Here is a 9,400-nt window from a genome sequence, read left to right as displayed (position 1 = left end):
CTTCTAGGGTTTGAATATGTTTTCTCATTTAATCTTCAGACAACCCTGGGAAGTAGATCGTACTTTACTCATTTTCCAGATGAGGAACTGAAGTGCAGGGTCTTTAAGCTGCATGGCCAACAAGAGGTGGAGCTAAAATTTAAAGCCAGAGGGGTCAGACTCCAAAGCCTGCCATCTTTTCTGCTACGCCATCAGCCTAACTGGAATGAAGTCATAGCGTGAGGCCTGCTTTGGTACAGTAGATTGAGAGCAATTGTAGAGGGCCTTTAACACCAAACGGAGCATGCAGGCGCCATCTTGCAGGTAAAGGAGAGATGCTGAAGGAGCCTGGAACATGGTAGCTCTGTGCTCAAGAGTGGTAACCTGGTGGCTGGTGGGGGAGGTGGTATTGATCCTTAGGAAGAAAAGGGGCAAATCTTGGGATCCTGTCCTCTTTTTATAACCAACCCAAGGGGATGAAGGACTCTTTCCCCATGATACATAGCTCACAGGATAAATGTCTGTTTTATAAGATTAAGCTACAAAGTAATTAATAAACATACCCACAATGTGCAAGCAAATAAAAAGAAAGCAAAGAAGCCAAAGGAGGAGAGACTACAAACCCAGTACTGTCCCTTCTGACACAGCCGGTGCTGGCATGCACCTCTGTGAACAAAGAGCATGTGTTCCAGTGACATGCTGCTTTGTCAGGGGCTTCACTGCCAGAGGCGCAAATAACACAGGCAGAGCAGGGTGTGTCTCAGTGCCTTGCCAGCATCTTCTACTGGGCTGTCAGTCCACAGGCCTGAAGGGGCTGTTGTCACAGTGCCCTGGTTTTGAATGTTGCTATACTTAAGATCATTCTGAGTATGCATCTGGGTATGAAAAAGAAGTAGAATATATAATTGTATCTAATCCACAGTTATGTCCAGAGATTTATGGATTTGACCAAGCGCTGGAAGAGATTAAGGAAAAGTGAAAACCACTTTGTTTCTTAGGGAGTCTGAACTGTGGGTGAATCTCTTTTTACTCCCATTAGTGTTAATGTTTGCATATATATATATATATATTTATATATATATAAAATAATGCCCAATTTGGGCACTCCTTTGAGTCTTAAAACTGCCTGTTAATCAGAATGTGTGTATTCCAATAAGCCCCAAAATGTCTGAGAACAGTCTGTAACTCCTTAGACCCTCTCTCCACCCCACTGCCTCAGCAGCAGCATCAGATGACCCGAGCCTTCCACAAACTGTGGCTGTGAACAGAATTTAATAAATCTGAATGTGAGAGGAAACAGCCCCACTCAGGCATTGGTTTAACTGACTTTGAAACCAGTTTGGCAGAATGGGCACATTTCTCTTTAGTAAAGACAGTATACGAAGCTGATGCATAATATAGAGTGAGGAGATCATTGTTCTTTAAATACTAAATACTTCCATTCTTCCCCTCCTCTCCCATGCATATGTACATACGCTGGTAAATCTGCCTTTTGGGTTTCCACAACACGGCATGTGTACCTGTTACAGCAGTTAGACAACAAAATGGGAGTTGAAGGATCTAAATTCTGAACTAGACTGTGAGCTCATACAAATATTTCTGAGGATATGAATGGAGAGTAGAAGCCTGGGGCCATCTTTAGGACACAGGTGCTCTCCAAGTGTGTGTTACGTTGAAAATAATGTCACATGTATTCAAAAATACTGTCTAGGCAGGTGAGACTGTTGAGACAAAGGGAGAAAGAGAAGCAAATAGGTGAAAATGTGGTAAGGAATGAGATCCTATTAGCGTCCAGATGGTAAAAACAGGGGAGGAGAGAGTGTCAGGTATGTAGGCAGCTGCAGGTCTAGTAAGAGGCCCCTGCCAAAGAAACCAGATTCCTTTATGCTCTCTGAAACAGCTGTAGATGCTAGGCCTTCCTGGTGCAGCATGGAGAGCTATGACTAGTCAAGTTTAATATTTATTAAACATCATCCTTATGCTAAGTACTGTGCTTGGGATTCTCATGTACACTGCATCTCAGTTAATCCTGGCAACAGCTCACTGGGACAAGATTATAATCCCCTTTTATTGTTTAGGAAACAGGTTCAGTGAAGCCAAGTGGAACTCACATAACAAGTAAGAACCTGGATTTCTCTGTCATTAAGGTCTCACTGTAATTCACTCCAATTACTTTGATCCACTAGTCCTCACAACTGCTTCTGAATTTTTTTTTTAATTTTCTCTGCTTTAAGAAGATTTACATTCATCATGGAGGAGGTGGAAAGTAAAAAAAAAAAAAAGCAAAAGCAAAACACCAAAACTGAGAAAATAAAATGAAATTTAAAAATTAAATTCCTACCAATGAGACCTATCCACCATTAAGGCATTTATTCTTGCAGCTTTTGTCCGCCTGTGTATTTTTTTGGAAAAATGTTTTTCCCTTTTCAGAGAGGGACTCTACTGAGTTAGGAATTCTGTTCCATTCATTACTTATTGGCTGTGTGCTTTTGGACAAACCACATAAGCTCTCTGAACTCCAGGCTGCTCATCTGGGGACTGTTGCAAAGAGCAGACACGGTCCTGTGGGTGAAGCTCCTTCCTGGCACAGTGCCTGACATTCTCTGTGCCTCAGGCACAGTCACTGAAAGCCCAAGTCCCTCCATCACCCGAAGCAGAGGCCCAGAGTTCACTGGCCTCCTCAGAGGCTGTTGAAGTTCTGCTGTGGCCATCAGTCCTTCACCTCCCCTCCATGTCCTTCATCTGCTGCAGGGACCCTGCGCCTCTGGCTGAGAGAAGGGCTCGCCCAAACCAGTGTACATTTTCACTCTCAAAAGGGGCAGGCTCATTTTCAGTTTCACTCAGTCCTTGGTCTCTCTTGAGGAATTGGAAATGTGTTCCTGAGCTAGTCTGGAAAACATCTAAGTGGCCCCACAGTGTTGAGCATCCCTCTCCTCCGTAATTAGCCAGGGTGCCCACCATCTGGACCCTCTCCTACCTCACAAGGATTTCCTTGTCCACACAGTACTAAGACTGATCACAGAGTCCCGCTCCTGTTGACTGAACTTTCCATCTGTTCTCAAGCTTGCTTTGCCAGCTCCTGCCTGGCCAGGGGCCCCTCAGTGGGCATGCAAGGTACGCCTCCCTCACTCTAGACTCTGACACTACTCAGGGAATGTATGTGCTCCCTAATTTGTTAGGCTCTTATTTTGGTAAAGGCCGTAAGTCCCAGGGACCCTCACACTCTACTTCTTCCTTGAAAAGCAAGTTCCTGGGTGTTTTTTTTTTTTTTTAAATGTTTATCTATGCATGCACTATAGAAACTTGGAAAATATACTTAACGAAAAGAAGAAAATAAAAATCTCAATTCAGGGCTAAGCACTGCTCATGTTTTGGTGTCTATTCCTCCAGTTTTTTTCTCTGAGCACATATGGCACTTTCTCAAGTCTCAGGTTGCCAGAAGCATCGTCTCATTAATAACATCTTTTCAAGGGGGTAGGGAGGGGAGAGTCCACTACATTAAATATTCATATAGATTATAAGAGACATCCTTATTTCAGAAATAGCAAGTAGTGAAAAAAAGTACCATAGTACCTAGGAAATACTGTATATATTACATTTAAAATTTTTTTCATAAGTGGGATGATATTATATGTAACCTGCTTTTTCTGGTTAACAATATATTATGAACATATTTCCATGTCATTGAATAGTCATCTACAATATATATTTCTTGAGGACGTTCTTCTACAAAATGAATATAGCTTTTCTTTTTCTGAATATAAAGACCATACATATTCATGTAGCAAATTCATGCAATGCAAAAAAGTATGAAGAAGAAAATAAAAGCCAGCCAAAATCCTATTACCTAGTGGCAACCACTGTTAACACTTTGTGAATATTTTCTGAGTTATCTCTATGAATGTAGATGCATATGTAAAATATATAATATTACGTAAATGCAATCCTACTATAAATGGGGCTTTGTGACATGCTTTTCTTTTTCTCTTAGCAATAGATTGCTCCAAGTCAATAAATATAGGTCTCTATTGTTTGATTGACTGACTGGCCTCCATCATTTTTAAAGTCTGCATCATATTTCATTGTATGGATATAGCATAATGTATTCACTTGGTCTCCTACTCCTAGACATTTAGTTTACTTCCAGTTGTTCATCACCATGTATAGCGGTGTTGTACAATTAGCTCCTGAAAATAAATTCCTAGAAGTACAATTCCTGAATCAAAGTATATATGTTTCAGACCTGGGTGTGCATGGCAAATTGCCCTTCAGAGGCTGTACTTCTTTTATATTTCCATTAGCACCATGTAAGATTTCCCCTCACCCTTGACTAAATTAGGTATTATCTTTCAGAAAATCTTCAGTCAGTTTTCAACTAATGACAAGGTTGAAAACCTAAGGGCACCAAGACAATTCAATGTGAAAAGAGTAGTCTTTTAAACAAATGGTGCTGGGAATATTATACATCCATATGCAAAAGAATGAAGTTGACCCTGTACCCCACAGGATATACAAAAATTAACTCACAATGGATCATAGATTTCAATATTAGAGCTAAAACTGTAAGATGCTGAAGAAAGCAAAGGAGTTAATCTTCATGACCTTGGATTAGGTAAAACTTTCTTAGATGGGACACCAAAAGCACAACCCACCAAAGGACAACGAAAGATAAATTTGACTAATCAAAATGAAAAAACTTTGTGTTTCAAATGACACCATGAAGAAGGTGAAAAGACAATGCATGGGATGGGAGGAAACATCTGGAAATCATATATCTAATAAGGGACTTGTATTCAGAATATATACAGAACTGTTAGAACAACAACAAAAAGACAACCCAACTACAAATGAACAAAAAATTTGAACGTTTCTCCGAAGAAGGTATACAAATGTCCAGTAAGCATATCCCACTAGGATGGCTATAATAAAAATCTGGATGGATGCCTGGCAGGCTCACTCAGTTGAGTGTCTGCCTTTGGCTCAGGTCATGATCTCAGGGTCCTCGGATCAAGTCCTGCATCGGGCTCCTTGCTCAGCCGGGAGCCTGCTTCTCCCTCTGCCTTTGCCTGCCACTCTCCCTGCTTGTTCGCGCTGTCTCTCTCTCTCTATGGCACGCGCGCACATGACTCTCTGTCAAATAAATAAATAAAATTAAAAATGGTGGACAAAAGTATTGGTGAGGATATAGAAGAATTGGAACCTTTGTGCATTGCTGGTGGGAACGTAAAATGGTACGGCTGCTCTGGAAAACAGCTTGGCAGTTCCTCAAAAAGCCAGCAATTTCATTCCTAACTATATACCCAGGAAAATATATGTCTACACAAGATTTGCACATGAATGTTTATGGTACTGTTATTCATAATAGCTATAAATTGTAAACAATGCAAATGTCCATAAACAGATGACTGAGTAAATAAAATGTGGCATATCCATATAATGGAATTTTTTTCAGCCATAAGAAAGAATGTGGTACTGATAGATGCTACAACATGGATGAACCTTAAACATATTATGCTAAATGAAAGAAGCCAAACATGAAGGCCACGTATGTTTCCGTTTATGTGAAATGTATAAAATAGGCAGCTCCATGGAGGCAGAAAGTAGATTAGTGGTTGCCAAGGGCTGGGAGTAATGGGGAGTGAGTGCTAATGAGTGTGAGGTTTCTTTTGAAGTAGCAGAAATGCTCTGTAATTTGATAATGGTGATGGATTTAACTCCTATGCTCATCGCCATCCCCTCCCAAATCCTTAAAAGGATTTAAAAGTAAGGTTAGGGAGGGGTGCCTGGTTGGCTCCGCCAGTTAAGCATCTGTCTTTGGCTCAGGTAAAGATCCCAGGGTCCTGGGATCTAGCCCCATGTTGGGCTCCCTGCTCAGCGGGGAGTCTGCTTCTCCTTCTCCCTCTCCCCTATTCTCTCCCCCCACTTGTGCTCTTGCTTGTTCTCTCTTAAATAAAATCTTAAAAAAAAATAAAGTTGAGCAAATTTTCCCAGAAAGCAGAACAAAAAGATAATTCTACAGGAAAAATAAAATTAAAGGACAGCTCAGGTGGTCCAATATTAAATTAATCAGAATTCAAGAAAGAGAGAAGAGGGGCGCCTGGGTGGCACAGCGGTTAAGCGTCTGCCTTCGGCTCAGGGCGTGATCCTGGCGTTATGGGATCGAGCCCCACGTCGGGCTCCTCTGCTATGAGCCTGCTTCTTCCTCTCCCACTCCCCCTGCTTGTGTTCCCTCTCTCGCTGGCTGTCTCTATCTCTGTCGAATAAATAAAAAAATCTTAAAAAAAAAAAGAAAGAGAGAAGAATAAAATAGAGGGAATTTGTGGAAGTCTACATCCCAAATGGTGAGATGCCCTTCCAATTCTCCTTCCCCCACTTAGTTCCAGAAGGCTACTAGCTAATCCCCAAAGGCAGTAGATTGGAGAATTCTTTTCAGGGGAAAGTGATCGGTTTAAGAGAAACTATCTAAAATAAGCACATTTATTTTATCTTAGCAATATTTCTAATTTCCAAGAACTTTGTATTGTTCTTTATAATTGTTTATTTTTCATAGCATCCTGTTTTTATTTCATCAATGGAACATCTTTTCCTTTTTCTAAGATTTATTTTTTTATTTAAAGATTTATTTATTTTATTTGAGAGAGAGCTTGGGGGCGGGGCTGGAGGAGGCAGAGGGAGAGGGAGAGCATCTCAAGCAGACTCCCTGCTGAGTGCAGAGCTGTCCTGGGGCTTGATCCCACAACCTTGAAATTATGACCTGAGCCAAAATCAAGAGTCTGATGCTCAACCAACTGAGACTCCCAGGCGCTCTGAAGATTTTTTATTTTTAAATAATCTCTACACCCAACATAGGACTGGAGCTCACAACCCCGAGATCAAGAGTTGCACGATCCACGCACTGAGCCAGCCAGGCGCCCTGATGTAACATCTTTTCCATCTTCGAGAAGATACAATTTTATCCTCATATCTGAATTGTGTTTTCTCCAAGTTCTTTTTTACTAATTCAGATTTTTGGCTCTTGTGTTAGAGTCTTTCCTGAGCATCCAATCATTCTTGAATATTCATTCCTATTTACAAAAGAGGCACTAAGAAGGTGAGTGGAAACTGTGTGCACCGGTAGGTCTTAAAGACTTATGGGCATCACGCCGTGGTGCTCAGGAAGCGAGCTGGCACTTCCACTGAGAGACTCTCAGACGTCAGTAGTTTTGGTACCTACAGCTGTAGCTGTAACGGATGAACTTATCGAGCGATAATACAACACAGTTCCTTTGGATTATCCAGATTGAAATGGCCCACCAAGTCACACTGTAATGAGATTTCAGAAAACCAGAAATCCTAAAAGTGTCCTAAGAGGAAAAAAAAAGTCATCATGAAAGGATCAAAAGTCAACTGGCATATGGGGAATTAGAAGACAGTGGAGCCATTGATGGCTTCTGAGGAAAAGGATCATCCTCTGAGAACTTAACACACAGCCAAACGATCATTCGGGATGAGAGAAGACTACAAATGCTTTCAGACATTCAAGATCTCAGAATAGTAACCCTCCACGCACCCCTTTTCAGGAAGCTACTGGAGAATACCCTCCCCCAAGGGTAGCTGTACTGCAGCTCTGGAGAGTAACCCAGTACGGAAGGAGCAAGAGGTCAGAGGGCTCCAGGGGGGATGACGGAAAATAAAAATGAGGATTACCTCCCATGTAACCACATTGAGAGGTCATTTTACAGCTCTGATCGAGAGGTGAAAACGACGAAAGTAGTAATTCTTAACTCCAGGAAAAATAAAAAGTTGTACAAGCAATACTGGTACATGGCTCACCTATAAACATGAAGTCACACTAACATAAATAAGCAGGACTGAAAGGAGGGTAGTCAGAGCTGGGCGGGAGTGAGGGTGGAAGGGAATGAAATTCCTTTTTTTCCTGGTTGGAAGTCAATAGTTAATGGTAGGGGCGCCTGGGTGGCTCAGCCGGTTAAGGATCTGCCTTTGGCTCAGGTCATGATCCCAAGGTCCTGGGATTGAGGCGCCCCCCACCCCCACCCCAGTCAGGCTCCCTGCTCAGCGGGGAGCCTGCTTCTCCCTCTCCCCACCTCTGTCCCTCCCCCTGCTCATGCTTTCTCTTCCTCTCTCAAATAAATGAATGAAAATCTTTTTTAAGAGTTTAATAAAAAATAGTTAATGGTAACAGTTAATGTGTCAAATTAAAAAAAGAAACTAAAGAGTACTATAACCATATTATTTATGTAAAAGAGGCAAACGCCAGAAGCAACAGCTAAAAGAATTGAAACCACTGTCTGGGGAGAATATGGGGAGTGAGGTGGGAAGTGCCGGGCAGGAGCCCCCCGCTTGGGTAACAAGCTCTGTAGTCCTATTTGGCGTTAAAAACTCTGTGTATTGTATTAACTCTGAAACAAATGAAATTTATTACAGCCAGTGAGCTGGCAGAGGAGGCTCCTAGCAGTAGCTGTGGATGCTGAGAAAGGTGTTCTGGCTGCCTCAGATCTGTCCCCAGAGTGGCAGAGATGTGGGAGGGGCCAAGGGTGACAGATGGTGTGGGAGGGGCCAAGGGGCTTCATACCTTTTCTCAGGCATCTGCTCAGGGAATGAAAGTGGTAGGATATGAGCTCAAATTGGGGCAGATTTTCTTAACCCAGTTGCAACATGCACTTTAAAAGAGAAGAGATGATACCAAGCCTCTGGCATTGCATTTCTGTCCGATTTTGCGTGGTGTTGGGAGATTCCTAACTTCCCCAATTCTTCAGATGCTTTTTAATGAGAAGTCGAGAGAGGGCAGGGGTCTCCTAGGAAGCCACTGTTTTTCACCGGACATCCAGTTTCTTCTTTCCACAACAGCCTGAGCAGGTAGGTTTTTCTCGATCGCTCGCTTAAATTGAGGAATAATTACATACAGTAAAATGTACAGATGTTAAGCATACGGTTGGTGAGTTTTGACAAAGGTGTACATGTGTATAACTGATACCCCAATCAAGGTAGGAAGTACAGCTATCACATTTCCCTGTATTCCTTCCAGTGCCCTAGCAGAGGCACTCTTCTCCCAGATTATATTCCCCAGAGATGATTTTGCCCGTTCTTGAAGTTCCTATGAATGAAATCATACCACAGGTATTCTCTTATATCTCACTTCTTTCACTCAACGTGGTATTTTTGAGGTTTATCTGGGTTGCTGGGTGCTCACTTCTTTTTATTAATGAGTCGTATACTACTGTATAAATATAATGCAACTTGTTTATCCATTTTCTGAGCAAGTTTCTTCTTTCTGGTGACCAGCCTTGCTCCTGAGCTGGAGCAGTCTGAGCGGCACTTATGGTGTTTTTTCCACCATGCAGAGTTGAAGGGTAAACAGCTAGGCTTTTTAAAAGACCAGCATAATTTACACACATGCTATAAATGAAAACCAGGTGTAATA

This window comes from Ursus arctos, unplaced genomic scaffold (genome assembly GCF_023065955.2).
Source record: "Ursus arctos isolate Adak ecotype North America unplaced genomic scaffold, UrsArc2.0 scaffold_18, whole genome shotgun sequence".
NCBI lineage: Eukaryota > Metazoa > Chordata > Mammalia > Carnivora > Ursidae > Ursus > Ursus arctos.
The sequence above is the reverse complement of the archived record's forward strand: the minus strand, read 5'-3'. Positions refer to the sequence as shown.